Genomic DNA, 8,422 nt, shown 5'->3' on the forward strand with positions numbered 1-8,422 from the left:
AGTGCTGACCCTGTCCATCTCCAGTCATGTCTTGGGCCCATGAGTGCCATAGCAATTTAGGGTCCCAAGAGACCTCCAAGACAATCACATTGACCCAAGTGCAAGTTCACTGGTGAGTATTTCAAAATCAGACTGAAAACAAAAAAAATGCATTTTGAGGTAAAACTCAGTGTTTCTACTGTAAAATGAGGTGGTGACTTCTAATGATCTCCTGTCGAATGGATAATTGGTGTGTAATAAATTCCCACATGTGCCTGCCCTAGGGCTTCCACTGGGCCATGTCGCCCCAGTCATATGTTAGACTTGCTCCTGATGGTGTTGCTCTGTAGAAGACAAGGCATCATTTTCCATCTCAGACTTTAACCCTCTGACCATGACTGAAGAGGGGTCTAGAAGGTGGATCCCTGCCGGGCTGAAACTAAAACATGATCTCACAACATCTATAAGCCATGCTTGTGGGAGTTCCAGTGATTTCCAAGCTGGAGTCCCAGGGCATGGGCAGACACAAGGCCTCTGTATCTCCAGCTGGGGTTGCTTGCTGCCACTCTTTTCTGATGCTCTAAGTGGGGGTGATAATCATTAGGGTTTATTTAAGCTGCAGAACCCCACACCTTAGTTCTGGTGGCAGCTGCAGGGTGCTGTTCCCCAGAAAGCAATTGGCATTACCCCCTTCACATTTGATCTGGCAGTAGGGTGCTGTGTCATCTCAGGTTTACTGAATTTAATAATGGACCCATCTTGGTCAGATGAGCTCTGGGGGGGCGGTAAACGGTATGCTTTCCAGAAAACCACAGGGATTGCCTCTGATGAAAGCCACCTCAAGTCAGAGTGATCTCAGGCTAAGTTACACAGTGAGTACCCCGCCAACCCTGCTCAGCAGAACCTGCCCTGCCCTTTCCTCCTCTCTACGGCCTTTCCCAGACATTGTTCTCCAGACACAGCCATACCTGGACTAGAGTATTGGATAGCAAGTGATTAATGAATAGATACAGATGTATTATTTCATGACTGTATCACTGGGAGCAATCACTGTTTTAGCTGGGCTTCTTTCTGTCATAAGGCAGCAAAGAACACTTACCAGCACCTGGAATGAGGGGCTCATGGGGACTGAAGTAAGGCTGGAGCCAGGTATTCAGATGTTGCAGTAAATATTAAACAAATGTTCTGTTGCTATCGGTCCTGTGGCGTGAGACTGCAGGAGCTCTGGAACTGCACGCTCCAGCTGCCTCTCAGCCATTGCTTTCACACACTGTCTTCTGCAGCCACGGTTAGAACATGACTGAACAATCAATAACTTATCAAACAGATTTATATGTTAAATTCTCAATCCACACAATAAGCTTACAACCAGTTGACAAGGATATAAACCACCCAACTAGATAAGATAAATTGACTTATAGAAATCCATCCCTAGAAAGTATACATATCTACCCATGGCTACTCAGAGCCATGCACAGGAGATAGGTCATCCTTGTCTTCCATCTTAAATCTCCTGCTTCCTCTTTCTTTTACCAAAACTCTGTTCATGTCCACTCTCTACTGTCCAATCATGTATCACCTTGACATTAACCTACACTTGGAGGGAGCATTCCTTTGGGTCCTGAGCAGTAATGAGTGCTCTAACTCATCCTCATTCCTGAAAAAAAATCAGGAGGTGTCACCGACTTGTGGCAAGGGTTTCTAATGGTTGGAGAAGCTGATAAATGTTCTAGAGTGCCCTAGGCCCCACTGTCTTCTGCTCCACAGGCCTATTCACCTCACCCCCACCTACTTCCCACTCAGGTCTGTCTAGAGACCCCACAGAAGGCCATCTACACTTCTTCCCATGGCTATCTCCAGTCTGCTGACTCTTCATGTTACATGTTCTGCTTTGACATGTGACAGTGGCTGCAGGGACCTTGGTTGCCCTTGCAGAACAGTGCCTCTTGATGATGAAGTGGCCACTGTCACTGACTGCATTCAGTGTCCCTATCCTAGATTCTCTGGTGTCTAAAAAGAGATGGAGAAAATAAAAGCTGGTGAGACCATTCCCACCCCTACCCTCTGGTTGTGTGACCTCAGATCAAACTCCCTTTGTATCTGAGATTTCCCATCACACAGGGAACATTACCATCTTCTGTCCCCATCCCAGCATATAAGGCTCTGAGCAGCATGGCGACATAGGAATGTGAAACCAGGCTGGTAAGTAGGAGCCTAGCTGCTCCAGGATCTCTTCCGGGCTCACGACTCTGCCTTTGGTCTCCTGGCTCCTGATGCCTCCTAGGAAGGTGGCTATGGAGAGGAAACACCAACCATCCCCTGGTGTCACACTAAATATGGGTTCAGCCTGGTCCCACTGTCTTTGTCATCAGTCACCTACCTGGGCACTCACATCTGACTCCTTCTCACTAAAGAGGTGACATTGGGACTTCAATTGTACTCTATTCTTACTCCTTCTCTTTCCTGTCTCTGCCAGAGGAAGATGGGGATCCGGTGATTCTCAGCTATAAGAGAAAGTAGCCTTGGGAATGTGGGTCCTCTCTGAGGCTGGCTTTGAGCTCTGCCCTCTCTGGGGGACATCCGAGTTGTAATTAGCATGTAGGATTGCTGGTGGCTTTGTGAAGTGTAACCTATAGAGACAGCTGGGCTCATTTCATTTTCACGATGAAGTCAATACTCTGTAGCCAATTCCTGGTTAGCTCATAGCAGTGAACTGAAGAATATTCAATGGAGTTCAGTGCCCTAGTCAGCAGGCACAAAACGGTCCTGCATTTCCCAGCATCCTCTGCAGCTCCTTTGTTGTCATGACCAATGAACTGTGATCAAAGATGTCTTGAATAATTTCCAGTAAGATGAGTGTGAAGCCTTCCTCTGCAGCGCTGACCTCTGGGACAGCATCCTAGGTGAGGAAGAGACATCTCTTCTCTGTTCACCATTTCTCATCCCAGCACAGAGAAGCATGAACAAAAATAGATACATTAGGCAGGGGATGTGGCTCAGTTGGAAGAGTGCTTGCCTAGCATACAAAAAACCCTGGGATCCAGCCCAGCACTGCACAGCTGGCTGTGGTGGCCCACATCTGTAATCCCAACAATCTGGAGGCAGAGGCAGGATGATCAGATGTTCGAGATCATCTTCGACTGTATAGCACATTGGCAAGCCTGGGCTAGCTGGGACTCTAACACACACACAGATGATTGTGCATGGCAAATGAAGGGGATGAGGGAAGAATTTTCCACATTCATTTCCAACATTTCACTGGGAAGCACCAGAAACCCCCTCATCCAGGTAAGGCTTGCACACAGACTCTGTTCTGGGGTTGGCACCTGTGGGGCTTGGCTTGGAGGTTGCTGCCATCTCACTGGGGAAGACTTGTGCCTCCCAAGTTCATGCAGGGACAATTCATGAAAGTCAAGTCCAGCTCCAGTGCGATTCAATGACCTTTTTTTCCTCCTTGTGTAGAGTGTATTTTTGTATCTGAGAACTTTTGCAGGGCCTCCATCTCGAAGGGTTTACTCCATTGGTCTGTTGTGTATTTCTGTCCTTTGGAGCGATGCACAGAGCATGAGAGGTGGGTGAATGTTTAGTGAATGAATGGGCATCCTGTCCAGTCTCTGTGCCATCTTGGTTTGATGACAACTGAGTCTATCCACTTCTGCTGAGCCAGGGCCACCGCGCTCCTGTTTCTTCACTCCCGTATGTCACTGTCTTGGTGTCAGATGGGATTGTGATTTGCATTTCTCTCACCAAATACAGCATAAAACTCATCAGGAAAATGAGAATTGACTTGTCTCCCTGATTTTCTTGTTTCTGTTGCTCATTCTTTCCTCCCAGTACTCCAGGGCTTCTTTCAAACACACACACACACACACACACACACACACACACACATATACACACACACATACACACACACACACACTCATGCACACGTACACACACACACACTTTAAGTTGAAGAACTAACTCTATTTGCCTTAGCTTATTTTTTATTGCTATCACAAAATAGTGATAGCTAGGTAATTTATGAAGAAATGCTAGTAATCTTGGCTCCTTGTTCTGAAGGTTTGAAGTTCAAGATTGGGTGGCTGCATCTGGCAAGGGTCTCGTGCTGCATCAAAAAATAAGTGAATAGCATCATGTGATAAGAGTCCATTGTTTGTGATGAATGGTAACCTACAGAGAGGTCAAATACCAGTGTGTGTGTATGTGTCTGTGAGTGTGAGTAAGTGTCTCTGTGTGTAAATATATTGATATCTGTGAGAGTGTGTTTGTGTCTGAGTGTGTGTGTATGAGTTTGTCTGTGTCTGTGAGTGTGGGTGTGTCTGTGTGTAAGAGTAGATCTGTGTTTGAGTGTGTATCTGTATGTGTGTACATGTGTGTGTGTGCATGCACTGGGGTTGGGGGCATGTGCATTCCATCATGTAAGTGGTAGGCACTGAACACAACCATTGAGAGTCAGTCTTTTCTCCAGTGGTGGGATCTGGGAATGGAATTCTGGCTCTTAAACTTGCATAGCAATTGCTTTAGTGCTTTTCCCACTGAGTCATCATGCCAACCATAAGCTGGCTTTATAACAGTCTGTACTCTTGAAAGTAATCCTGATCCAACTCACTTTTAGGAAACTTAAAACAGACCTAAAATAGGTCCAAAGGGACCTGATACAATCCCTAGAGACAGATATGAATCATTGCTCCCATGACCTCATCACCTTCCAATTCCATCTTCCACCAAAGGAAGATGTTTGTAAATGTATATGTGTAGCTTGTTATTTAAGGAAAGCCCTGCACACTCTTCACTGGCTTTTTGTATCAACTTGACACAAGCTTTAATCATCAGAAAGAAAGGAGTCTCAGTTGAAGAAATGCCTCCATGAGATCCATTAATAAGGCACTTTTTCAATTAGTGATCAATAGGGGAGGGCCTAGCTTATTATGGTTGATGCCATCCTTGCTATGATGGGCAGGTTGAACAAGCCATGGGGAGCAAGCCAGCAAGCAGCACTCCTCCATGGCCTCTGCATCAGCTCCTGCTTCCAGGTTCCTGCCCCATTTGAGTTCCTGTCCTGACTTCCTTCAGTGGGGAACAGCAATGTGGAAGTGTAAACTGAACTTGCTTTTTAGTCAGGTGTTTTGTCACAGCAGTAGAAATCATAACTAAGACACCCTGATTACTTAATAGTTTTCTTTATGAACAAGCTGTATTTATTTTTTGTGTATGAGCATCTGTGTACTACATGCATGCCTGGTGTCCATGCAGGCCAGGAAAAAAAGTCAGATCTCCTGGAGCTGGAGTTACAGATGGTTGTGAACCACCATGTGGGTTCTGGGAATTGAACTTGGGGCCTGTAGAAGAGAAGTCAGTGCTCTAACCACGAGACCCCCAGAACTTACACAAGAATTGGGCATGGTGGTTCGATATAGGGAAAGATGAGGGGAAGAGACATGCATGTGCACGTGTTGTATGCATGTATGCCTGTGTTAATACCTGGTTACTGAACTGAACATGTTACAGGCCAATAAGAGGCCATCTTGTATGAAAATGGCAAAATTTCCACATAAAGGTATATACATATGCATATCATCATATCCACACACCCTCATGTCCACACACCCTCATGTCCACACACCGTCATATCCACACACCCTCATGTCCAGATACCCTCATGTCCACACACCATCATATCCACACACCCTCATATCCACACACCCTCATGTCCACACAGCCTCATATCTACACACCCTTATGTCCATGCACCAATATTTGTGGTTTGATAAGCATGTGTCTTGCATGACTTTTAAAATGTTTATAATTTGTGTTTTTGCTCTGTATTTTAGAGCAATAGGAGCCTTGACAGCCACCATGGCTCCAATACTCTTGCAGCCTGATTCTCTTCCCCATTACCCCTTTTCATCCTGAAAATGTCAGTGTTGAATCTTTCCTATTTTTTTTGTCATATATTTTTGAGATGAACTCTCATGTAGCACAGGCTGGCCCCACACTTGCTCTGTAGCAAAGGACTGAGACAAAGGTAGATAGTGCAGATGTCCCTCTATCTTGTATTCTTGCACAGACCATTTTAGGTTTGTCCAGAATTTGATCTCCTCAATGGGAAGTGCTATGGGAAACTATCCAACTTTATTCTAGGAACCTGAAATGTTCTTAGCTCAGCTTCTGTTAAACTGCTTGCTTGCACAAGCCCTCCCCCTGCAAGTGCCCCGTGAGATACTAGGATGTGGGTTTTTGCCTGCAAATACCCCTTATTCTGAACATACTTGGGTCTTGAAAACAGCCTTTGTAGTCCCAGCTGGCTGGAATAAAGACTTTTGGTTGTATATAGATCGTGTCTGAGTGGTCATCTGTGCTGAGTTCCCTGTAACAGGATGATTGCTAACTCTTGATCTTCCTGATTCTACCTCCCGAGAGCTGGGATTACAGCTATGGATCACCATTCCTGGCTGTGGGTCTTTTCTTATTCTCTCACATGGCCTGAGATTTTTCTGTCAACTCTCTGTTCTCAAAGGTGACTCCTTTGTCCTTAAATATACTGCCTCTGTTGTGTTAGCTCCAGTCCATGATCCTGCAGGTTTGAAATTTTTCTGTTATTGTATTTGGCTCTATAATTTCTTTAGGTCCTCTCTTGTAGCTTCTATCTCTCTTTTCATCTATTTCAAGAGAATGAGTGATTGTAAAAAGATGTTTTACAATGGCCACTCCCTTAGTCAGGGGTTCTATTCCGGCACAAAACATCATGACCAAGAAGCAGGTTGGGGAGGAAAGGGTTTATTCAGCTTACACTTCCACATTGCTGTTCATCACCAAAGGAAGTCAGGACTGGAACTCAAGCAGGTCAGGAAGCAGTAGCTGATGCAGAGGCCATGGAGAGATTTTACTCGCTGGCTTGCTTCCCCTTTCTTGTTCGGCCTGCTTTCTTAAAGAACCCAGTCTACCAGCCCAGGAATGGCACCACCCAATATGGGCTGGACCCTCCCCCCTTGATCACTAGTTGAGAAAATGCCTTACAGCTGGATCTCATGGAGGATTTTTCTCAACTGAGGCTCCTTTCTCTGTGATAACTCCAGCTTGTGTCAAATTGACACATAAAGCCAGCCAGTACAGCCACTTTTAGAATCTTGTTCAGTCAAGGCTTGCTCGAGGTTTGCTATCGGGTCTGTGTCTCAGATCCTTTCTGATGGTCTTGCTTGCTGGTGTGATGAGCGATTTTCAGCCTCCTGGTCTTTGGTTTCTGTGCTACCACTTATCCTCCTGGTGTCTCTAAGCAGGAACAAGTCTTAGGCCTTGATATGTAGCCGGTGTAGCCTTGGGTTCAGGCAGATGCTGGGAAGGTCACAACTGCTTTGAGAGGGTCAGGCACAATGATTTATATGGCTAACGCTGACTCACCCCTTCCTGATAGGAGTCTTCACGTCTGCATGACACATTGAGCTCTGTTTTTCTGATCTTACAGCAGGTCTCTACACTGGTCCCAGTGCACATTTCTGAGAGGTGAGACTAAAGAGCCATGCTCGTGTTTCAGAACCCCCAGGCTCCACCCACCAGCCTCGCCCTGACCCAGATGTCCATCATCACCTTGACTCAGGATCCAACCTCTCCCTGACCCCTGGTGCCCAGCCTCACCATGACCCCTGGTGCCCAGCCCCACCCTGGCCCCAGCTACCTATCTTTGAACCTCTTGGGAACGCTTCTTCCCTGAGTACAGCCTAGCTTCCCAGTGACTCTCCAACCCACCCTATCCTGCCCTCTGGAGCTTCTGTGAATCTGCCCCCCTCTTTACCCACAAGACAAATCCTCTGTTAAGAGGGGCCTCTGTTCCCTCGGCATTTTTCAGGGAGATAAAGAAAGCCTGCTCTTCAGGCTGTCATAAAGGCTGGCGCCATAGAAATCAGGATTAGAAACCAGACTGGGACTGAGGATGACGGTGGCACCTAGAAGTTCAAAGGAACAGAAGCTCCCTGAACAATAAGAGCAAGATTTACATAAATCATTAGCAAGGACAGCCTGTGAAGCTCTAAAAGCCAGTGACCTAGGGGGTCAGCTGTGGGACCTGGGAAAGGCAGAGGATATGGGGGTACCATTGTGGAGACTGGGTGGGGAGCAGGCTATCTTTGAGAAATGAATTTTTTTAAGGCTGTACTGTAGATTCAGGCAACTTGGAAAACAGTCCTACAACATGACCCCTCTCTCCAAAATCCAGAAAGGCAGGGGCTTGCCTCAGAGCAAAAAAGGTGTTTCACCGCAGGCCTTCAACTGAAACACAGTGAACTCCCCTCAGCCTCGGCTTTAGTGACAAAAGTAATTGCCATTGGTCATCAGGGGCTCAGGGTGTGTGTGTCAGCAGAACACAAGCTTCTCTTTGCTCTTGCTGTTGGCTTTGTGCTGTGTGCCAAGTACAGGGGATTTCTTTCTCAGTCGCCTCAGTGGC

The sequence above is a fragment of the Micromys minutus genome (assembly GCF_963924665.1).
Source record: "Micromys minutus genome assembly, chromosome: 9".
NCBI lineage: Eukaryota > Metazoa > Chordata > Mammalia > Rodentia > Muridae > Micromys > Micromys minutus.